The 24,975-nt window shown below is 45.4% G+C and overlaps 1 long non-coding RNA gene across 2 annotated transcripts in view; it reads right to left on the bottom strand.

Moving 5' to 3' along the window:
- LOC146821432 (uncharacterized) overlaps window positions 1-24,902 on the bottom strand; it is a 78,874-nt gene extending 53,972 nt beyond the window's left edge. Inside the window, exons 1-3 of one of the 2 annotated variants that reach the window (XR_014962715.1) lie at window positions 24,800-24,902; window positions 24,556-24,687; window positions 11,084-11,201 (exon numbers count right to left, since the gene is read on the bottom strand). This is a non-coding gene — a long non-coding RNA (uncharacterized LOC146821432). Of the gene's footprint in view, window positions 1-11,083; window positions 11,202-24,555; window positions 24,688-24,799 lie in introns of those variants that run through there. The other variant, XR_014962714.1, reaches the window with a different exon arrangement.
- Between the last annotated feature and the right edge of the window lie 73 nt (window positions 24,903-24,975).

Consider the following 24,975-nt stretch of genomic DNA (forward strand, 5'->3'; position numbering starts at 1 on the left):
CGGGTCGCGGCAAGGCATGTGCCGATGAGCACGTCGATCTTCTTGATGCGGCAACCGGTGTCAGGCCCGGGTCAGCGCGGCACTCTCAAGACAGAGAGCAGCCAGCCCACTTCACAGGCAGATGTTGAGAAGCTTGGTAGAACAGTCCACGGTCCCTGCGGCACACAGCAGCGCAAGGGGGGGACACAGCAGAGTCTTGAGTTCTTGGCAACCTTTCTATCCCTGGGTTGCAAAACAGGAGGCCAGCTCTTCTCAGGCCCTTGGAGATTCGGTTTAAGACACAGCACACAGCAAAGTCTTGTTTAGTCAAGTGGGTAGGGTCAGCACACAGCAAGACCCCTTCTCCTCCTCAGCTTCAGTTGTACAGCAGAACAGGTCAGCCCTTAGAGCACACAGCAAGGCAATCTTCCTTTAGTTCCTCAGCGGTCCGTCTTTCAGCAGAGGTTCCTCTTGATGGTAGAATCTAAAAATCTGTTGTCAGGGGTCGGGTACTTATACCCCTAAAAGTCTTTGAAGTCTTTGTGCAAGTGGGTCCTGAGCCCGGTCTGATCCAGTTCTGGGTGTTGCTGGAGCACTTTGTTTTCCTGGCTTCTGCTTTCTTTTCAGAGTGAGGGGCAGAGTCGTCAGCCGCCCAGCAGGAGGTGGAGCCAGCAGTGTGGCAGGCAGGCACAGCCCTATTCAATCCCAGGTGCTATCTCCTCCCTCCACTCCCCTTGCAAATGTCGCCATTCAGCAGAGGGCTGACTCAGCCAACCTCCTGGGGGATCCCCAGCCCCTGTCACTCCCAAGCCAGACAGTCAATCCACAAGCGCGCCCAGGCACACAGAAGGGTCAGACAAGAGAACAGCTACTCTCTAAAAAGTACTATTCTCCAACTCAGGATTTAAAAACAACCTCCCCTAAAAGATGTGTTATTAAATGCTGAGCTCAGGGATATCAAACACTCATGTCTTATCTTGTTCCTTTGAGAAGATAGGCGGATAGCCATTGGCACCAGCCTCCCCCATGTTAGCCTATGGAACAAGATAACCTTGCAGCAGTGAACACACAAAATGGCCGTTGGTCACTACCAGAACATGTTACCTGCACTAGTACATGCTCTACCTTTTACATACACTGCACCCTGCCCAGGGGGGTACCTTGGGCCTTCCATAGGGATGACTGACGTGTATAAAAAGGGAAGGGTTAGGCCCGGTCAGTGTGGACACTGGCCAGGAGGACATGGCAGTCCGGGGACTGCAGGCAGGCCTGCGGCGGCAGGCCTGAGACACTGTTTTAGAGCTACACAGGTGGGTGGCGCAATCAGCGCTGCAGACCCACTAGTAGCATCTGTCATCACCAGCCCTGGCACACACAGTGCACTTTACTAGGGACTTCATGGTGATACAGATATGCCAATCAGGTATATCCAATCAATATGATATTTTACACAGGGAGCACTTACACTCTGGCACTGATTAGCAGTGGCAGAGTGTCCAAAGCATCTAAACCAGCAAAAACGAAATCCAGCACAGCATCAAAAATCCAGGTAGCAGAGGCAAAAGATAGGGGAAAAACCCACGCCAAGGATGTCAGGTCTAACACCCGTGGTCTTGGTACCAAAGCTGCAGCGCCTGGTGCCACCCCTGAACTTAGGTTCTGTGTGGACTACCGAGGTCTAAATTCGGTCACGAAGACCGACGCGCACCCAATCCCCAGAGCTGATGAGCTCATAGATCGGTTAGAGGCTGCCCGGTACTTCAGCACGTTTGATCTAACATCTGGGTACTGGCAGATCGCCTTAACTGATGGGGCAAAGGAGAGGTCAGCATTCTCCACACCAGATGGGCACTACCAGTTCCGTGTGATGCCCTTTGGGATGAAGAATGCCCCTGCCACCTTTCAGAGGTTGGTCAACCAGGTGTTGGTTGGGATGGAGGATTTCAGCAACGCCTACCTGGATGACATTGCAGTGTTTAGTTCTTCCTGGGAGGACCACTTGCGCCACCTCTGGGAAGTGTTGATTTCGCTGCACAGAGCAGGCCTCACAATGAAGGCCAGTAAGTGCCAGATTGGGCAGGGTTCTGTGGTGTACTTGGGACACCAGGTTGGGAGTGGCCAGGTGGCACCCCTACAGCCCAAGATTGAAACCATCCTGGTTTGGGAGCCCCCAAGGACCCAGGTGAGGGCCTTCTTAGGACTCACGGGTTACTACAGGAGGTTTGTCAAGGGGTATGACAACATTGTTGCACCCTTGACTGAGCTGACTTCCAAGAAGCAGCCAAAGATTGTGAACTGGACTGACACCTGTCAGAAAGCTTTTGATGCCCTCAAGACTGCCATGTGTACAGCACCTGTACTAGAGGCGCACAATTTTGCTAAGGAATTTATTGTCCAGACAGACGTTTCAGAGCATGGGGTGGGGGCCATTCTGTCACAGATAAATTAGGAGGGACTAGACCAACCTGTAGCCTTCATCAGTAGAATGTTACTTCCATGGGAACAGAGGTGGAGTGCAATTGAGCGTGAGGCATTTGCTGTGGTCTGGGCACTGAAGAAGCTGAGACCATACCTGTTTGGGACTCACTTCCGGGTTCAGACAGACCACAGGTCCCTCAGATGGCTGATGCAGATGAGGGGAAAGAATCCCAAGTTGTTGAGGTGGTCCATTTCCCTACAGGGTATGGACTTCACGGTGGAACACCGCCCTGGTACAGAACACGCCAATGCTGATGGTCTCTCCAGATTTTTCCACCTTAGTGATGAGAACTCCCAAGGGGGTGGGTAGTTCTCCCCACATTTCAGCTGGAGGGGACACGTGTTAGACCTGGCACCATTGGCGTGGGTCTCCCTTCCTTTTTCGCTGTTGTCTCCTCTGTTTTTGCTGGTATTAGATGCTCTGGGCGCTGTGCCATTCAGTGCCACAGCGCGAATGCTCCCTGTTTAATATGATATGTGAATTGGTAAATCCATGATTGGCTTATTTGGTTTACATGTTAGTCCCTAGTAGCGTGGCCTGTGTGTGCCCAGAGCTGGTAAACCAAATGCTGCTGGTGGGCCTGCAGCGCTGGTTTGCGCCACCCACAGAAGCAGCTTGTAAAGTGTGTCTCAGATCTGCCACTGCAGAGTCTGTGTGCAGTCCAGAACTGCCATCTGGGCTGTGAAGGGCACCCACTTCCCAGCCCCTGAACCTTCCCTTGGCATCATGTAAGTCACCCCTATGGTAGGGAGCATTGTATGTGCAAGGTAGGACATGCCTTGGTGTGTGTAGCATGTCCTGGTAGTGACTTACACCCAATTTCGTTTTTCACTACTGTAAGGCTACCTGTTCTCCATAGGCCAGAATGGGCAGTTTGACTATTACATTCTATAGCCCTAACTGACCCAAGGAACATGGTAGAAAAACAAATTTAGTATGCCTGAGCTCAGAATATTAAAATACATATTTTAGTGAAGTTTATTTTTATATTCTGTGTTTGAAAATACCACTTTTAGAAAGAAGGAATTTTTTTGCCTAAGCCTTCCAGTGTGCTCTGCTGTTATGTGTATTGGCTGTCTGGTTTTGGAGGGACAGGGCAGGCTGAGTCAGACCTGGGTTGAATAGAGCGATCTGCATTGGAGTATGGGGAGGGGTGGCTCCTTGACCTGAATTGGGCTATGCCTGGCAAGGTGAATGCTGGCTCAACCTCATATTGGGCGTCTGATGGCAGACCCCCTCTTTCTGAAAGGAAGGATACAGCCTGGTAAACAAAGTGCTCCAGGACTGGGCAGAACTGGTTCTGGCTGGGTTCAGTGACTTGTAGCTTTTGAGAACAAAGACTTTTGGGGTATAAATATCTGTGCTAAAACCCCTAAAATTGGTATTGCTCCTGGACAACAAAACGAACCTCTGTCCGTGTACCTGAAGCAATCTGCAGGAGGTGACTATCCTTGTGCTTGTGTGCTGTTTCTTGGATTGACCTGCAGTGGTTACCATTGGACTTGGAAGAAGAGGGAAAAGGACTTTTAAGGAACTTGCTACAGCAATCACCCAAGGGCTAGAAGAGAGATAGCCTCCTGTTGAAGTCTCAGGCACATCAGACTTCACCACCAGCCTCCTGTTTCCTCCCAGCGAGGATTTCTATCTGCAGGTGAGGCTCCTGTGAGTTCCAGGACCTCTAGTTCTACTACAGAGGAGAGAGTGCTGAAAGCGTCGCTAACGCCCGTTTGCGAGCCGCCACAGCTGAAAGCGCACGGAAAATCATTGCTCTGCTGTCGCTGAGTGCTCGCTACCAAAGATCATCGCATTGCACGTTTGCGGGCTGCGGAGTGGTCGCTAAACCCAAAATTCATTGCACATTTGCGGGCTGCCAAGTGCTTGCTAACCAAAGATCATCGCATCGAGATCATCGCTTCACTACATCGCAGCGCAGACGCCGGGCGTCCGCCATTTTCATCGCATCAGGATCATCGCTCCCTCGCGGAGCGCCATTTCTTCGCATTACAATCTGATCACACACGCAACAGGACCGTTGCATCGTCTCCTCCCTCGCGGCAAGGAGTCATCGCATCAACTGCCACGCATGCAGAAAATCATCGCTACAGCTTCTTTGCGACATTTTGTTGGTTTTGCTACGAAATCCAGGTACTTTGTAAGTAAAAGGGTCGCAGAGAGCACTGCTTTGAACTGATCTCCTCTTTGCACACTTTGAACTATTTTTGCAGCATTTCAAGAGTATTGTTGCTTTTTACCGTTATTGGTCTTGTGTTAAGTCTATATATGAAGATACTTATTCTTTATAACTACTTGTGTGTTGTCCCTTTGTAATCTTCTTCACTGTGTTACTGTGTATGGTCATAAATGCTTCACACACTGCCTTTGAGATAAGCCTAGCTGCTCGTGCTGCGTTACCACAGGGTTGAGAAGGGGATTTCAAAGGGTGTAGCCCTCTTACTCTATCTTAGGAAGAAGGGTCCCTACTTGGACAGTGGCCAGCCATTGCCAACCAGAGACCCCCATTTCTAACAGGTTTGTAGTCACAGATAATGCTTCCCCTCCCAATTGGCCCATCCAGACCTCTCTGAACCATGCTCACATCACAGGGAGTGGAAAATGACTGACAAGATGGCTGACACTGGGTCCTGCTATGGGGAGCACAAGGCCCTGGTAGGGGTTGCGCTCAAATCAGAAGCATGACACCACTGCCTGACATCCTGAAAGCCAACTTGCACGACCTCCAATGGAAGCACGTTTCATGATGGGATGTCTGGCCAGGTCGGAAGGAGGACTGTCAGCTCTGACCATACTTACCAGCACGTGTAGACACACAGACCCCCTCAACACAAACTCCACACAACTCACCGGGTATAATGCACTGACTCACACTGTAGTGAAATATCACCCAAAGATACACCGCACTGGGTTCTGCCGTGTGAAGCACAGGGGCTCTCTTTGGACTTGTAGCCAAACAAACACCAGGACTGCACAGTCAGCCATCTTGCCATTGCTGTCACACTCCCTCACAGGGAAGCAGAGTCAAAAGGAAGGAAGTATGGGCATGCTGGGAAGGGGGGTGTAGCCAAAAGCATGATGGGAGTTGCAGTCACAGACAATCCCCACCCACCCACATGGCCCAGCAAGCTCACACGGAACCATGCTCACCTCACAGGGAGTGGGAGTGGACTGACAAGATGTCTGAAATTGGGCTCTGTTGTGGGGAGCACAAGGCCCTGCTGGGATCTGGACACCAACAAACACCAGGCCTGCACAGTCAACCACCTTGCCATTGCTGTCACACTCCCTCACAAGGAAGCAGAGTCAAAATGAAGGAAGTATGGGCATGCTGGGAAGGGGGGTGTAGCCAAAAGCATGATGGGAGTTGCAGTCACAGACAATCCCCACCCACATGGCCCAGCAAGCTCACACTGAACCATGCTCACCTCACAGGGTTTGGGAGAGGACTGACAAGATGTCTGACACTCGGCTCTGTTGAGGGGAGCACAAGGCCCTGCTGGGAACTGGGCACCAACAAACACAAGGACTGCACAGTCAGCCATCTTGCCATTGCTGTCACACTCCCTCACAGGGAAGCAGAGTCAAAAGGAAGGAAGTATGGGCATTCTGGGAAGGGGGGTGTAGCCAAAAGCTTGATGGGCATTGCAGTCACAGACATTCCCCACCCACCCACATGGCCCAGCAAGCTCACACTGAAACATACTCACCTCACAGGGAGTGGGAGTGGACTGACAAGATGTCTGACACTGGGCTCTGTTGTAGGGAGCACAAGGCCCTGTTGGGAACTGGGCACCAACAAACACCGGGACTGCACAGTCAGCTATCTTGCCATTGCTGTCACACTCCTTCAAAGGGAAGCAGAGTCAAAATAAAGGAAGTATGGGCATGCTGGTAAGGGGGGTGTAGCCAAAAGCATGATGGGGGTTGCAGTCACAGACAATCACATGGCCCAGCAAGCTCACACTGAACCATTCTCACCTCACAGGGAGTGGGAGTGGACTGACAAGATGTCTGACACTGGGCTCTTTTGTGGGGAGCACAAGGCCCTGCTGGGAACTGGGCACCAACAAACACCAGGACTGCACTGATGGACATCCTGAAAGTTAACCTGCACCCAAGTCAATGGTGGCACGCTTCATGATAACTGGCCTTCTATGCTAAAACACATTGCACACGTGGTACCAGTCACTCACAAAGATAATGCCCGGGCAAGATGTCTGACACTTGGGCCTGATAATGATTTGGCTGAAAATCACACATATGCACTGGCCAACCCAAACACGGTCGCACACACAGCCATTGCAACCATATGTTCAAACTCACTGTCTGGGGATGCAGTGTCCAGGGGTGCCCCTGGCCTGGCTGTTGAGGTGTGTCTTGTAGATGACAAGTGTGGAGATCCATACAGAGTACATTGCACAAAACACACAGGAACTCACACATACCTCATTGACAGGGGACATCTGACAGTGAATGGAATGGACACACCAATATAGCCGACACCATAGCATGGTCTCATTCACACTTGGTGCTGTTGTGAGCTGCATTCCACTCCTACATCATGCTGCAACATATGCATCCTTCACACAACACACCACTCACTGACATAGACACTGTAGACACAAGGTCTAACCTGGACTGCATCGGAGGAGACATGCTACTCACAGCAGCCAAACCGCAACACACACACCTCTCACTGTCATGAACATTGAAAAGCCAGAGTGCTTCCTTGCCCAACCCATGTCATCATGGAGAACGTTGACAAGTCAAATCACATATGCACGTACAAAACTCAGCACCAGACTCATTAACGATGGTGACATCATCACTTGTATGAAATGAGATGGGAACTAGGAACACTGTAAAAAAACACTTTCTCCCAAGAGATCACAGGCATACCGGACTGTGACCATGTCGTACCAATACACCAATGTGACACACAAAGACTAGCAAAATCTGCTACCACACATGCCCCAATCTTACAACATATCCTCAGTGGAATTGCACGTATGTCCTTGTTAAAGGTCAAATGTGTACAGGGATGACACACCTGTGTCAGCGTTACAACAAACAATTGATGGACGGAATTCTGACAATGCAGACATTCTCCCCCAGTCAAGAGATCTGGGTTAAATCCATCGTTCTTTTGCCCACTACACCACCCCAGTTTAGACATGGCCATATGCAAATCAGTCTTGACCCTGTGCCTCATGGGAACAGTCCAGCCCGAACTGCCTAGCCATGTCTTCCCTGGACCGGAATCAAGCATCCTAGGACCGGTTTCTGGCTATCAGCCGTCATCAGCCAGGATAGCTTGACTCCAGTGGCGTAGTGAGCACGGGTCCCACGTCTGGGAATACCCATTCCACTTAGGGCGAAAAGCGTTACAACAAACAATTGATGGACGGAATGCAGTGGGAAGGGTATGCTCAGACGTGAGTCCCGTGCTCTCCATGCCACTGGAATCAAGCTATCCTGGCTGACGAGGGCTGAAAGCCCCAAACCGGTCCTAGGATGCTTGTTTCCAGTCCAGGCAGGACCTGGCTTTGCAGTTCGGGCTGGACTGTTCCCAGGGTCAAGACTGATTTGCATATGGCTGGGTTCAAACTGGAATGGCATGGTGAGCAAAAAAACAATGGATTTAGGCCCAGATCTCTGTACTGGGGTGAATGTATGACATTGTTCTGCATTCTGTCCATCAATTGTTGTTTTTACACCTGTGTCAGCCGTACAGTAGAAAATGTCATGTCTGTGAACCATTGATGCCTGTATCAACATAACTTACATTGTGTGTCTCTTCCAAACACAGGTGGTGCTGGTGACACAGCAGCAAATGAAGACGAGTCCTTGTCCCAGACTCCGATGCACCCTCAGCTCTCTGGTGTGGATCAGAACAACCTGGCACCTCCGGTGTGAGTCATCATGCAGCACCAGCAGTACAAATATCTGCACCCCCTGTACCCATGCCTCCAGCATCTGGCAACAGATAGGGCACCCCCGCCAACACTGACAGACCAAGGACACAGAATACCGGCAGCACAGGGACACAGGACCCCGAGGAAGCTACGAACAACACCACCAGTAACAACACCCAAGGGGGCCCAGTGTCACCTGGGCGTGCCTCCGTAGGTCCTGCCCGTGTGGCTAGGATTGCTGGGAGGGTGGTAGGCAGAGGGAGCGGCTTGCAGAGGGTTCTGGAATGCATGATGACCCCCAACTGGCACGCATCATAGATGCGTACCAGGATAGCACCGGAGGATTCGGCCAGGTAGTGGGGATCCTCAAGGACATTCAACAGGAGCAGGCTGCCCATCATGCCCGCATGGAGGCAAAGTGGGATGCACTTACTGCGGTGCATAGGGACATACTCCCATGCCTCCGCCAGATAAGCACCAACATGTCCACACCTCCCTGTGTGGCCACGACATCTGTTGCCACAAGATCTGCCAGTGCCACAGGGAGGGAGGATGACTGGCGCGAGTCCTCTGCACCGCAGACGCCTGCAGCTGAGGATCCCCCCCGAAGAAGAAGAAGAGTCGTCCGAAGAAGTCAAGTGAGACGCAGATGTCCATGCACATCCCCCAGGACCTCTAAACCTGTTCTGGAAAATGTTCTTTGTGCGCAAACAGTTCACCTTGTCGTATCTAACACAACTCACCTACATGACATGGAGGGTTCATGTTGGTCCAATGTAGAAGATGACTGTGGACTTTACTCTGGACATTTCAGCTACCAACACTCCCAACTCTACTGTGAACTTTGGATTCAAAACCCAATGTACAGCACCCACCATCCTGTGCACTATCCTCACACATGTTTGTAAATAAACTCACCAGTACACTATACTTGCCTCTGTTGTGATTCCAACCTGTTATGTGTCATGGAGATGTTAATCTGCTAAAGAACACAGTGCATGCCAAATACTACAGCAATGTGATCACCGTTATGTGAGTCATGGTGATGTGACGCATGTGAGGGGGACACACCACTATGGCACCACAATACATACTCACCATGGCCATGTAACTCATCCCATACAATGATGTTGACCTGAAATATATTGGAATGCACAGACACCACACCTATCCACAGTCAGTGGTAACAATCCCACAGGTGAGGTAAGCAAATGTCAGTCAGATGTGGGAAGGCAGACAACGCAGATAACAAAGTGTAGCACAGGTTCATTACACATCAGCAACATGTTTATTCCACAACAGTTGCAAGGTAATTCTACGTGACAGTGGACACACAGTCACAAAGTGTCGGAGAATTGAAGTCCAGGGGTGTGTGGTACATCACTTGATGGGAATTGACAACTTCCACCCTGGTGTTGGATTCTGGGTGTTGGGGGTCAGTGTTGACCAAACAACAGGCAAAGTACCCTGGGGAGGACAGACACAAGACACAGTCAAAAGCACAGCAGAACAGGAGAGAAATGCAACACACATGCACAAAACATGTCAAAATAAACCTACACAGAAACAAGTTAGCAGTTCGACACTATTGTGGAGTACAGACCACCTGAAAGGACACATCACTGCACACATCAGTCAAGTAGCACACAGACACACTCAAACAGCAACAAAGCAGCCCCAACACATTTCAGGCTAACTCAATACATTGGCATAACAACCCTGTAAACTCACATTCAGGTGAAGAAGTTGTTGATGAGCTGTGTGCGGATGTCACCCTCAACATCATAATCACTTGCATCGTGGCCCAGGCCTGGATCCTCCACAGGTAGCAGATGTAGGTCATCGTCATCCTGGATGAGAGGTAACTTCTTCCACACTCCCATGTTGTGTAGCATGCAGCATACAAGGATAATTTTGCACACCCTTGCAGGGTCACATGGGAGGGCCCCTCCGGTCTTGTCCAGGCAGTGGAAGCGGCTTTTCAGGAGACCAAAGGTCCGCTCAATCACCCTCCTGGTCCGACCATGTGCCTCATTGTAGCGCATCTCGGCTGGTGTCACAGGGTTCCTGAGGGGTGTCAGCAACCACGGCATATTGGGGTATCCGGAGTCACCTACATACAAACAATTGAACAATTAGCTGAGTTTTTAAAGAGGGTGGAATACAACATTGCCAATCACACACAATGGTAAACAGTCAGTACACACCGACAAGCCAGGCACGCTGGTTTTGCATCTGTGACATCAACGTTGCAATGCAACTACTCCTCGTGCGCAGAACCAGGGAAACGTGCACACACATGTGTGATACACATGTCTGCAAGTCATACCACCAGAGCATTGATGGAGTGGAAATGTTTCCTGTTCCGGTATGCCTGCTCATTTGCCCGTGGTGGTACCAGGACCACATGTGTACCATCAATAGATCCGATGACGTTCGGCATCCTCCCCAGTGTATAAAAAGCATCCTTTATGTCAGTGAGTTGACCTGGACTAGGAAACTTGATATACAGGTCAAGGAAATGCAACATCCCCTCCAAGACAACGCGTAGCACATAACTGAACATAGTTTGCGACATACCACCAGCAGTAGCCACAGTGTACTGGAAGGTACCAGTAGCAAAGAAGTGCAGGGGTGCCATCACCTTCACCTCTGGGGTCAGTGCTGTAGGGTATGTCCGGCCAGGTAGCAGATGTGGCGCCAACTGCTCTGCCAACTCCTCAATCAATGGCCTGGTGAAGCGGTACCATTGGATCCTGTCGCGTTCCTGCATGGTTTCAAGGTCTGGGAATGGTCTATGGACAGCTGGTGACCTGCAGTACAGAGATGAACAAAGGAAGATTGTTGATTCATCCACCCATGTGGCTATGACCAAGCAAAATATCACATGATACATCATGACAATACACAATGTACTGAGGTATGTGCTGTTGGGTATGGACATATATATGTCACCTACATGCCCATCACCTCACATCTCAAGTCCACATGTCTACATAAGTTCCATGTAGTGCAATGTCCAATCATTGGGCTGTGTCACAGTACCTATGTCCTGCTGTCATGTTACAAACACACACCACAGTGACAAGTGAGGCCTGATGTCTACCAGGCATCACAGCTCTTTGACATGCAGATACCCAGGGTCCCTGTATTGCCACTTGGACACTGGCATGACATGGCGTAACATGTACATGGCACAAAACAACCGTGAGCCCTACAGGTAGTGGCAACTGTTGTCTCTGCAGGGCCTACATGGACGTCTTGTAGACACACACACAACATCAATGTTGATGCACAAACCACATGGATGTGGAGACTGTCTCCCATTGGGCACATTTGATCAGACACATCTGAGACACAACATGCACACAGACTGTGGGTGTACATCAGAATTGTGGCTATAGGTGTCACTGTGACGTACATACCACCAGGCTCCATCGTGGTAGGCCTCAAATTGTGCTTAGGTCCTGGTCTACCACTTAGACAGGCTATCATTGGCACTTATTGCTTTTTGACACAGTGTCTCTCAGTCTAACTTGACCCACTGTGGAATATCCTGCTGTTGTCCTACCTTGCCAGCGCTGACCATTTGCTGTCCTGCAGTCCCCCGCCGCCGCTATTTACACCAGCGGCCGCAGAGTGGGGACAGAGCTGGAAACTACATCCCCCAGCATCCCAAGCGCCACCGGACCCGCGCACGTCCCGTTCGCGCCACGAGGTGCTTAAAAGAACGACGCTGCCTCCGCGTCGCGGGACGCGCGCGGGCGACGCCGGGCTGAGCCCGGGCAGAGGGCGGGCCATCTGTGGCCGTCCGGGGCAGGAGGAGGCAGGGCAGGGCCACGGATTCTTGATTATCGACGGACCTGTAAGTGATCAGTTCCACGTATATACCTGTCTCACAGGTTATCGCATTTGTCATCATTAATGTCGAAGTCCAAGTCTTCTAACCAATCTGGCACAGGGGAAAAGAGGACTATGGATAACTACCTGGTAAAAGTTGTAAACAAGATCAACAAAGATCGGAGACTCTCATTGGGTAGATCGAGCTTTGAAGTATCCCCAGTGGACACATTAGCACCTAATACTGAAACATCTTTTTCTGAAAGTAGTAGGGCTAATACTGACACTGACACTGTAGATGTGATTGCCGATGTACCCCTTGATGTGGTTAATGCTGAAAGCATCGATGAACCTATTTCCCTAAATGACTCATCCTCCCCACAGATTATAGTATCCTGTTCAAAAACCACCCCAACTCCTTCTCCTATGCAGAGGAAAGTGCGGGCGTGTAGGAAAGCACCAGTGAAGAGGGTGGTGACTCATAAGTCAAAAAAGCAGGGTACATCTCAATCAAGTAGGGGGGTTACACCAGATTCGTTAAAAGAAATATTGGGGACTAATGATAAAGCTGAGGGGGTTTTTCTTCATACAGCCTCAATAGGACATCTGGTATCAATCATTGAGTCCAAACTGGAGGCTTTAATTAGCCCCTTGCTGGCGAAGTTAAATTCAGTCTCTGCAGAAGTAGACAGTTTAAAGGGTCTCTTGGATTCTTATGAAATTCGACCTTCCCCTTTGATAACCCCCCAACTGGCCGTTTCGGCCCCTGTGGTCCATAATCCAACAGATGGTGCCCTGGAACCCATTTTGCATCCGTCTGGTATTTACAGTAAGGGAGCTTCTATGGCTCCGGGGGATAGCAGCCAGTTAAGTCAGCCTATAAATGCGTCATCCACTGTGATACCAGTACTTTCAACTTCTATTGTAGCCACTTCATCAGGCAAATCATTCTCTGCACACACACGCCCACAGAATATTCAGAAGCCTGTAGCTGAGGGAGATGCTGGGCCTATCAATCACAAGAGAAACCATATTGTTAACCTCCCACCACAGTGTGCACCTTACGCAGTGGTATTGATCAATGTTCCTGAGGTCGACTCTAGTATGCTTAACTCCAGGCAGGAAACTCACGACTCTCTAAAAAATAAGTCACTTGCCTGGCTCAACAAAAACTGTGGTTTTCCGCTGGCACTTTCTAACGATATTTTGTCTACCCGCAGAGTTGGCTGGATAGGGGAAGGCAGGAAAACTACCAGAGGGGACTGTATCATAGTTAATTTTAAATACCCACAACACGTGGCAACCGTCCTCCTAAGAGCCGCCTCCTTACCCAACCAAGTTAATTTAGTCTCTGCTAGACCTCTGGGTTATTTTTATAGTTATTTGAATTGCTCGCAACTGCCACGGCCCCAACAGGATGAGCATTATGAACCTGGTTTAACTAGGGGGGGGGGTTGGTTACCCTCCTAACTTGCCACCGAGAGCCCCGATGTATTTTAATAGAGGGGATATACACGGAAATGAGCCACCTAGCAGGCAGAGGGATTATACCCTCCCCCTTTTTAATCGATATTCTGCCCTGTCCTCATTGGAGGAAAACGACTGACTGTCTGATAATACCAGGAAGTCGAACGACAAACAAGCTATCTGTGACCTGTCTAATATAGTAGCGACTGTCCTTTCGCCCTCTCCACCTGAATCTAATAAAGTGGATGCTGTTATGGAGAGCATAGGAACTAAACGGACTCAGATTATAACCTTGCCCTCCATTGCACACTCCCTTTTAAATTCAGATCCCTACCCTGCAGAACCAGTAAACGATTGTATAGTGGCAAACTGTGACCCCAATACAGGTTACCGCGTTGTTACGTGGAATATTGCTGGTTTGAAAAGGAAATTAGATTCCCCTTTCTGGAGGGATTTTATTAACATAGGGTATGATATAATATGTCTTCAGGAAACTTGGTGCGAGGAACCTATTTTTATTGAGGGATATTCAGCACACAGTTTGAATGCAGTGAGTTCGATCGCTGGAAGAGCCAAAGGTGGCCTCTTGCTTTTAATATCAACTAAACTAAACTCCTGCAAAATTAAAAGTTGTGTTTCAGTGGATGTCTATTTTTAGGTATTATGTCTAGAGTTTGACAAAGGGAAAGATTTGTTGCTGATAAATTTTTATAATAATGTATTCACTGCTGACAGAGGTAAAATTCTGATTCAGCTAGAAAAAGAAATTGTGAGGACACAGGCAGTTTCAGGCCATCAGTCGATCGTCCTTTGGTTGGGTGATTTCAATATAAGTTCTTGTCCTTTTGCCACGAGTAACTTATGTGGATTAAGAAGGGAATGCGGTAATACGGAGGAAAACGATTGTTTACACTTCCCACATTGTGCGTATGGCACTGCCCTAAATATGATGTTAACTAAGTTTGACTTGGATATGTTAAGTTGCACGAAAAACAGTACTAACGAAAACTGTCCAACTTTTACTGGAAGAGGAGCTAATTCATATATTGACCACATTTTACTTTCTAATGATTGTGCATACTCCAACTTGTGTGTTAATGAGCAAACTTTAAGTGATCACAACAGTATCTCTTTATCATTGCATAGTTGGGGTTACAAAAACATGGATGCCAACAATTGTATTAACCATATCGAGGCAGTAAGACCTAATGGGTTTAGGATTAAATGGACAAAGGTTGTCCCACATGAATTGTTGGAGGAGGTCTTAAGAAAATGCAACATGGAGGTAAATTATTGTATTGGCGATGAGGTACACTCGCATGTTGTACTTGACCACCTATGTACTATTAATGAAACAATCGACAACCTACTTACAAAACCTTATAAGGGGAAAAAAGAAATCAACACTGGTTGGTTTGACAAAAGCTGTACTCAGGCTCTCCATGCTTTAAAACACGCGTTGAGCTCCAAACCTCGAAACTGTACAATAATTAAAAATTGTCGTGTTGTTTATAAAACATCACTTATTAAGAGGAAAAAAGCTCTCCAAGAGGAGGCCTGGAACAATCTCAGCTTTGCGGCTGAAATAAATGATAGTAAATTATATTGGCATACTATAAATAGTCCCTTTTTAAAAAATGATATAGTGCCTGAAATAACCTCTCATGTTGACTGTAAATCGTGGATGCATCATTTTTTAAATATTTTTAACCCGGATAGGTTAATTTTAGATTCCCATCAGGATAATGAGTTTACCTGGCCAAGATTGCCCCTGGCTATTGGCCTGGACGGGGTCTATGAGGGTCTAAGTAACAGCAAAGGTGGTAAGGCGCCTGGCCCGGATGGGGTCCCGCTGGATTTATATAAGTCCGAGTTACATCTGTGGGCCCCCATTCTGACCAGGTTATTTAACGCAACAGTGGAGGGACAGATGCCAATTTCCTGGGGCCAGTCTATAATCATTCCCCTTTTTAAGAAGGGCTCCAGGTCCGAGGCAAGTAATTATCGTCCCATTTCCCTATTAGACGCATCTATAAAAATCATGAGCAGAATAATTTTAAATAGACTTGAGACTTGGGCCAAGGACAATTCGATAATTTCAAAGGCACAATACGGATTCAGGAAAGGTCTGGGGACGTTGGAGCAGTGCGTTAATTTAGACCTCCTTATACATAAATATACTGTTGCTAAGGATGGTAATCTGTTCCTCTGTTTCGCAGACCTAAGCAGCGCCTTTGATCTTGTAGATCACAATATCTTATGGGACACCCTGTTAGATCTGGGTGCCCCCAAAGAGTGTGTATACTTTCTGGCCCGGTTATACTCCGGACTTTCATGCAAAGTACGTTATGGTCCTATGGGAGAATGCACGCCCTTTTTTAAAGTTGCAAGAGGAATTCGCCAGGGGTGCGTCTTGGCTCCGTTTTTATTTTCACTATTTATAAATGAAATTGATTCGATTTTAAGCAAATTGCCCTCAGACGCCCCTTTGATTGATGGAAGCGTTACCCCTATTTTATTATACGCAGATGATGCGGTTCTTTTATCACGAACACAGAATGGCTTACAACGCCTTATAGATAGATTTGTGTTATTTACCAAAGATAGGAAACTGATAATCAATAAGACTAAGACTTTTGTTATGACCTGTGGAAAGAGGGTGAAATCTAATTCTTCCTTCTTTATTGATAAAGTTGAGATACAATCGGTCAACAGTTTCTGTTATTTGGGGATAACATTTTCTGGAGATGGGAAATGGACTAATGAGGACGAGAATGTGAGGTTAAAGATGAATAGAAATACCAGTAGTATTTTTAGATTCGCGGCTAAATTAGGGCAAAGGAGAATGAAAGATATGCTGGCTATTTACAAAGGTAGGTGTATTTCATCCGCTTTGTATGGGGCAGGAGTATGGGGCCACCATCCTGTTAATAGTTTACAGAATGATGAAAATATGTTTTTGAAGAAACTGCTATGTGCCCCCCCCTCAGTACCCAATATTTTAACTCATATGGAAGCCGGTATTGACTTTATCATGGACCTAGCTGCACTACGCCCATTGCTACTTTGGCGCTCCATCTGGTCCAAAACTGAGACAGTATTTACACAAACAATTATCAAGGATTGTTTGAACCTTGATAATTTGTCTCGTATACCATGGCTGAGCTATATTTACTACTGGTTTAATCTTCTGTTTGATTGTAATATTCGTCTGAACCCTGAAGCAGCTGCACTGATACCAAAGAAAGATATAAAATTGAGGTTCCTAGCATATAAGAATGCGGCTAGAGAGAATCAGTCCAGTAATTTAACAACTGTTGCTTCTTACCTTGATTTGAATTTAAGGAGAGGTTTCCAGACATATCTTGCGATTGTGACGTATAACTCCCACAGATTTGTCCTAACCCGCCTAAGGCTAGGGATTGTGCATCATTTAGTCTCATTCCCGGATATGAAGATCAAATCTAATATGCTGTGTCCTTGTGATAATATTTCATAACAAAGCTGCTGTCACTTTTTATTGTTCTGTAAATTTTATTGTCATCTTAGGAAATTTTATCTAAAACCTATCCTTTTAAAACATAAGATACGCTCTACCAAATCAGCAATGAAGTTTTTAATAACTCTGGAAAGTCCTGATACCTGTTTCTTTGTGGCATCCTATGTGCTAAAATGCATGAGTATAAGGAAGTCCATAGTCTGTGTTGATTAGTTTTATTTTGTTATGTACTTTGCACATTTAGGTATCGCTCAGACTTTTATATGCACTTTGGGGTTTGAGTGAATTCTGGATGAACATTGTATTTTTGGTATTGTTACTATACTTAGCATCTTTTGCACATCTGCACATATTAGACACTTTATATGGAACCTGCACTTTGTTAAAAATATTATGTAGATGCTTTGTTGGTAAACTAAGTTTAATTCTGAACTGTTCAAGGAAGCACTATGCACTTTAATAATGTTTTTACCTATTGTCTTCTGTCATGTTCAGTGTACAAGATATTTTTGTTTGCTATGTATTTTGTTCTGCTTATATGGTTGTATTTTTACATACCGAATAAAGCTTTTGAACTGAACTGACACAGTTTTTACATGAATCTTTAAAATTGCATATTGCTGGTTTACCTTATTGGATTTTTGTTGTTGTGGTGTCATTTTGTTTATTACATTTTACTCATTTTCGGTTAAGGGTTTTTATTACTTGGTGTTTTGTGTTTAGTACTGTTTTGGTTCTGTATAAATACTTTACACACTGTCCTAAGTTAGGCTGTCTTGTCTGTGCCATAGCTACTAGAGGGTTGAGCTCAGTTTAATTTAGTGACTTTGAGGGTTCACTCAAATAAGGAGTGCTATTATTTTCTGAGGTGGGCAGTCACCCACCCCAAATAATAATCCACTTAACAATAAAAGCTATGCTGCTTAAATCTATCAATAAATACATCAAGGCCTTTTTATGGGGCAATATGAAACTGAGATTAAAGGTGTTCAAATTATTAGCTGATAAAAAATGCAGTAGATAAAATTATTATGTGCCACTCTGCCTGTCGAAAATTGTGTATATTTGACCAAAGACTACTAATACACCGCTATGGGTCATGATCAAAAAGAACTTACCAACAGAGGACAAGGGGTATATGTAATACATAGTTGCAGAACGCCAGTATCCCTAATGAAAAACCTGTAATCATTGATAAGATACTGTCTGAAGGCACATAAAATTAAACTAAGCAATGCCCACTTACCTAATAGAGCATCCATTTGGATAAAGCTAGCCTGTGTATAGAAGAATGCCCTGTTATCTGGGAGGCATGGAAAAGAGCTGGAATAGCCACATTTAACAAAATTCTATTACAAAGGGATCTGAGATCCTTTGTAGGAAAAATTCAACTTGCCTCCTAATCAAAGATGGAACTCCATACATTTGAAGCACTGTCTTCTGAGTAAACTAGTGAATATGCCTTAAGACATACAGAGACACCGATCCTGCAATATCTAAAACTCAGGAGAAAATACAAGAGGATGATAGCAGAGCTACATAACACTCTCATACACCAGCTATATTCCAAATCCCTCGTAATTCAAATATAAGACAAGTGACAGACCACCTTACAGAAGAAGTATATGGAGGCTGACAGGGTTCTGTGGTAGAAAACGTAAGTCCGAGAAGCCAAAATGAACTTTAGTCTAGTCAAGTCCCTGCACAATTGATACTGGAAGCCTCAAAAACTATTCCAGTCATGAGCATTTGATATCTCCAACTACTGGAAATGTACTTTGCCCAACTGTGATTTAGTCCATGCAACTTGAGGATGTCTCCAGCACTCGGGGGGCTGGGCTTTGTTTGGAAACATGTGGCATTACCACATAAATATGCACTGAGCGCAAATTCATAAATTGGTTACGCTGCACAACATGATTGCTATACCCTGACTGGCCTCACAACCTAGACTCTGGTAAGTGAAAGCATTGGCCACCGCCAAAATCTGTGTTCTTTGACATCTGTGGTCACCACAGCTGCCAACTATTGATGAATGGATGATGGAATTACCAAAAAACGGCTTCTTATGAGTGAATTATCTATGGACTACAAGACAAGCTGGACGTTCTTCCTGGACATATGGTCAGTAGTCATTTATTCACAATTACTTCCCCTACTAGAGAGGAAGATCCTCTAGGATAATAGATGTAAATATGGGATACCCCCAGATCTGTGTGCCTTCATGCCAGGCACTCCTCTGAGATTTTCTATCGGCATCCCCACTCATTAATTTATATATACTTATTACAGAGTATGTTATGCTTAACTTAGTCTCAGAATGATTAAAATATTTTCACCTCCCCTTCTGATAGGCGTGTGAGCTCACTACACTACTTCCCTCTAGGTTGGTCAGATACAATCAACTCTTCCTAGAGTGAGAACTGGAATCTCAACCTCTGCACAGCCCATTCCATAATATAGGATGTGCATGGAAAAGGGAGGAGTTATCTAGTGCCGCCATATAGGTCAAAATATTGCTTCATACACAAATGTCATAAGATCATGTCTAGAGTCACTCTATGGGAATGGAGTTATCAATTGTTTGCTTATTAAAAGGTTCTTTACTCAGTTATCCCGTTGGGTGAATTACTCTGCCGTGTGCTCATTTCAGGCATATTTCTCTCTATCACGATCTTCATAGAGTATTTATCATTGAGACTTATGATTTCTTACTTTGTCTTAAAATTAATTGTTATGACAATTATGTTTTATTGGAAATAATAGATAACAACAGTCTGCTAAATGTTTAGATGTGTATTAGTTTGTTATTACCCTTACAGAGAATGATGACTACTATATCAGTGCCCGGAGATCATGGAGTAATGATTTCTTTATATGTTAACTTTACCTTTACTAACATTGGTTTGTAACATTCAAAACCATGAAGAAAGAAAAAAAGAAAGGCATGAGCTTATTTAATTGTAAAGGACATGTTTATTGTAAAGATCTTCCAAACTACTTGAAGCTACAGACCATGCCTGTGAATGGTTGTGTTATGTGTTTGAATGACCTAATCACAAAATGCAAACAACAGTGCATTCTCACATCTCCTATCTTCATTACGCTTACATACCTTCTCCGAAGAAACCTCTTATCATTATCCTGTGTTTTCCAAAATATATAATTACATCTGTTTAATGTTACAGATTTAAGGATGGTAAGGTAATCAGAGCTGAACACTGTTGAGATTGCAGAACATAAGAACCAGACAGTAAAGATTTTGGAAAATGCTGCTTTAAGGAAATAAGTCCTTATCACAATGTACCAACCTGGCAGATGCCTTATGGACTAATAATAACCTCACTATACATCAGTGTGATTCTGTCCACCAAACCCACCCTTAAACACGTCAGTAATGCTTTTCTTAATTAAACCTCTCAAGCTCATCCCACTTTTAAAATGTCTAGCTCAGGCCCCTTGACCAAAATAGCTCCACACAGATTGTGTTTCAACCTATAACAAGTGAACAGCTCCCCCTAACCCCCCACCCTCAAGAATGCCTTTCCCTCCCTCGAGTTGGACTACCCGACCACCTGCAAGAGCAACCAATGCTGGGGAACTAAACCTATAAACCTACCATACTGTCACTCAGAAAACTCTCCTTGAGGATTTTTTATGTCCCTAGTTTTTTTTTAAACACAAACCTCTTCCTAAACAAAGCAGCTGCAGTGTCTTGTAACTCCTTCAAATACAGTTCCATACCTATCGTCAACAGATGTACTCCATCATCCCTAAAATAATGCTTATCCTCATAACATATTTCGGCTTGTATTGTACTATTTTCCCCAGCCTGGTAGCATATAAGTGAATCGCACCACACACGGAGCTTGGTATTTCACGTCTTTATTCTCCAGAGTGTAACCGTTAATTGAAAAGTACTGTGTTATGAATTCTATTAACCACACCCAAACACTTACATCACTAGACTACCGAGTCCGTTAGGGAACATAAGGGTCCCGAACTCTATTATACACAAGACACTATATCTCCCCCTTTGTTAAATAAAAAGATACAAACAAAACACATATACATCATTGTTCCTCAATGAGTCATCGAGACGCTCAAACCACTCTTCCAGATCTTATGGTGCGAGGCTGAGGAGACACAGGAGAAACAACCACAGCAGGCATTGGTGACATAGCCACTAAGGCAGTCCTGGGGTTCTCCTGGTCCTTTGATGACAAAGTCTCACTTCAGATGTCTGGAACTAACAAACTCCAAGGCAGGTGTTTGAAATGGGAAACATCGTTTACAACGCTGCCATTACATTGCGTTCCTATTACAACACGGTCGTTACAACAACCACGTTGTTAGAACGCGATGCCTTTACATCGCAAGTCATTAGATCGACTTGCTGTAGTGGGCGCTCTAACCTAGTAAATTATACTATTCCTAAATCCAGCGCGCCCCCTACAGCAAGTCGGTCTAATGACTTGCGATTAAATAGAACGCGATGTTATAGCATGCGATGTAACATGACATATTTGTTTCAAATGTGAGGAATCCCTCGTAATGGACTTTCTGGGACATAAGCAGTCAACATGTGTCCCTTACTAGTTACAACTTGCAATGGATTGACATCAAATGGAGCATCAGGTTTCAGTTTCTGCCTCTGCCTGACAAGGACACGGTCTCCTTTCAGAAACATACAGTCCTGAGCACATTGATGCTTGTCTGCATAAGTCTTCACGAAGCTTGTCTGCATAAGTCTTCATTCTGGACTTGTGAGATGAATCAGTAAGTCCAAGTTTCTGGCATCAGTTGTTCATTCAGTGGTCTACTGGGGCAGCTTGGTACCCATGGCTCTCCCGAACATCAGGGTGGCCAAGCTTTCGCAAGTTGTAGAATGGAGTGTAGATCTGTAGGCACGAAGAGTAGAATGAAGAACAGACTCGAGCTCAAATCCCTCCGGCACAGCACGCTGGACAGCCATTTTAAGAGTCCTCATAAAACGTTCAACAGCGCCTTATGCCTGTAGTCAAAAAGGTGTGTTTTTCTGATGCTTGATATTCATATGACTACGAAAGACTTTGAATTCCCGGCCATTAAATGGTGGGCCAGTGTTAGATCATAGAATGGACAGAACACCCCAAGCTTCAAATATGGCTTTTAGAATTTCAATCACTTCTATCATGAGTGACCAGAGGAAACTGGGAGTACTCATCTATAATAACATGAGGTAATAGCCATTTTCAAGGGGTCCAAAAAAGTAAATTTTCTCACAGATGTGTTTTGGAAGATCCGACATGTTCAAAGGATGCTTCATTGTTTTGGGAGATACACAGTTACACAAATGACAAGCCTGGAGCTCTCTCTCAACTCATTTATAAAGAAGAGGGAACCAAAGACAGACTCGGAGGGCTTGTTTTGTGCTGACTATTCCTCAACGTCAGTCATGTGCCGGGTCAATGAACTGCTGTCGTAGACTTTCAGGAATGACAATGTTCAACCCTCACAAAATAATTCATTCTTGTGTAATGGACAGGTCATCACACACATTATTGAATTTCTGATATTCACTGACGTTATGAAGAGGTCGAGCATGTGTTATTTGTTTATTTATAAAGTTTTATATAGCACAAACATGACCCTTGCAGTAATCAGAGCACTTTACAATGTTCAAGGCGTCATGTAGAAAAACAACAACAACATCAGGACTGGACATGGCATGGAAGAATCCCCCAAAGAGAACATCTCAGGTTCCAAGCTGTACAAAAACCTAGATAGAGCAACATAGCACACGGTAAATAGGCATTGGTGCAGACTAAGGGACAAATTGTGCCATAATGTATAGTTTATGCACTCTACAGCAGAAATGTGTTCATCAATATCACTTCAACTTCTTTCTTGAATGAAGCAGTTGAGGGGTTCAGTCTGATTTCCGGGGGTAGGGCGTTCCAAATTCTTGGTGCAGTACTTGAGAAGGCTCAGTGACATGTTTTCATTTTATAGAATTTCGGTGGTTTCAGCAGTGGGGAACTTGTGCTTCTAGATGCTTTACAGCCACCCGATAGCTCTAGATTTGTGCAATGTATCTCAGAGTGTTGAAGTGTAGGGCTTTATGGGTCATGCAAGCAATTTTCAAATTAATCCTTGCTTGGTGTGGGAGCCAGTTTAGAGATTTCAGACCTGGAGTGATGTCATTGTTTCTTTTAGATCTTGTAATGAGCCTAGCAGCAGAGTTAAGAGACCCTTAGAAGTGCCAGCTTAGATCTGGGTAGGCAGCAGAGGGTTGCATTCCCATAGTCTAACCTGGGAATCACTAGAGCTTGAGCATCTAACTTGAAGTCATCAGGGAGTACGAAGGATCTTATTTTTCTTAAAATGTTCATGGTGAAGTTTGCTACTTTGGTGGCCATTAAGCAAACAGTGGTTCTGCCACTTATCAGCTTATAAAAAGCCTCTAACTTATTTACTCAATTTGTCCCTCTTCTCGGATGAGAATAACATTAATGCAAGCAATCAAAATAACACCCAAAAAACAGAAACTCATGTACTTCTGAATTATTATGTGATTTTATAACCAATTTAGTGAAAACTTTGCACTCAAAGCATTGAGAACAGGACAAATATATGCCCACACAGACATATGATGTGTATTTACACTTATTGAAACATAACGTGAAGTGAAAATAAACCTATTTACATATCACAACACAATATATACATAACAAATTAACATATATTCAAGACAAAACATTTAGACACAGTGTGAGAAAAATGAAAATCTGATTCAACCCGACTTGTAATCGATCTGGTTTTTCTCGATTATTATGGGTGATCAACAGCACTTGAAAGTATGCGTCGATGTTTCGACCCCAGATAATATTGCGATAAATTGATTGTCAAAAGGGGGGTCTTCCTCAGGACTATATGTAGAGTCTGTGTGTGGCCTGTTCAAGAAAAATTTGCGCATTTTAGATGGGGTTGGGCATTTTTAATCATATACGGCGAGGCCATGTGTTTTAGCTCACCTTGAATAAAGATTTCACCTGGATATCAGAGTATAGGTAGTGTCAGCACCGCAGCTAGAACAGACTGTATATGACTGACCTGTTAGATATAAATTGGGATGTCTGTCAAGACCTATGTTCAAAACAGAGCAATTTAACGAATATGTATACATTGCACCCTTGCAGGGCCTGTACCTGCATCAAAAAAGCTCTCCTTATCAGCTGGTTGTATTAAGGTTCAATGACACAGCGTGCCTGCAACTCTATGTGAAGGAGAGATAGTGGCAATTAGTTGCCTTAAATGTCTACATGTAGTCAAATTTAGTGAGTAGATCGTAAGTAAGTCCAAACATGTTGGCTACTAACCTCCGGCGTCTGGTGCTCGGGGTCTTCTGTAATTATTCTATGCTTCTCAAATGGGCACACATTGCCGGGGCCGATCGCCTCCAGGCAAAGCTTTCATGACGGACTCCAGGCTAATTAATACCTACGAGTTCTCTGTGAAGTAATTTTAGAAAAGAGAAAAAAACTTTCGTTAGTTAAGGTAAAAGTTTTGTGGGACATTAGGTTCACTAGAAAGCTGGTGGAGACGATAACATCTCCATCTTACCTTTTCCTTCGTGTCACTGGAAATTCATCTCAGGAAGCTGCCTTCCTGAGAGCCTCCCTCCACTTCTATTAATAGAATCCTCTTGGCGGCGTTTACGTTTCTGTTGCGTCCTCGTGTGAGGATGCTACGTGCTTGACAAGATTGCCCTCTGCTGGGGTTCAGCTGTAAAGATCATT

This window comes from Triturus cristatus, chromosome 6 (assembly GCF_964204655.1).
Source record: "Triturus cristatus chromosome 6, aTriCri1.1, whole genome shotgun sequence".
Classification (NCBI taxonomy): Eukaryota; Metazoa; Chordata; class Amphibia; order Caudata; family Salamandridae; genus Triturus; species Triturus cristatus.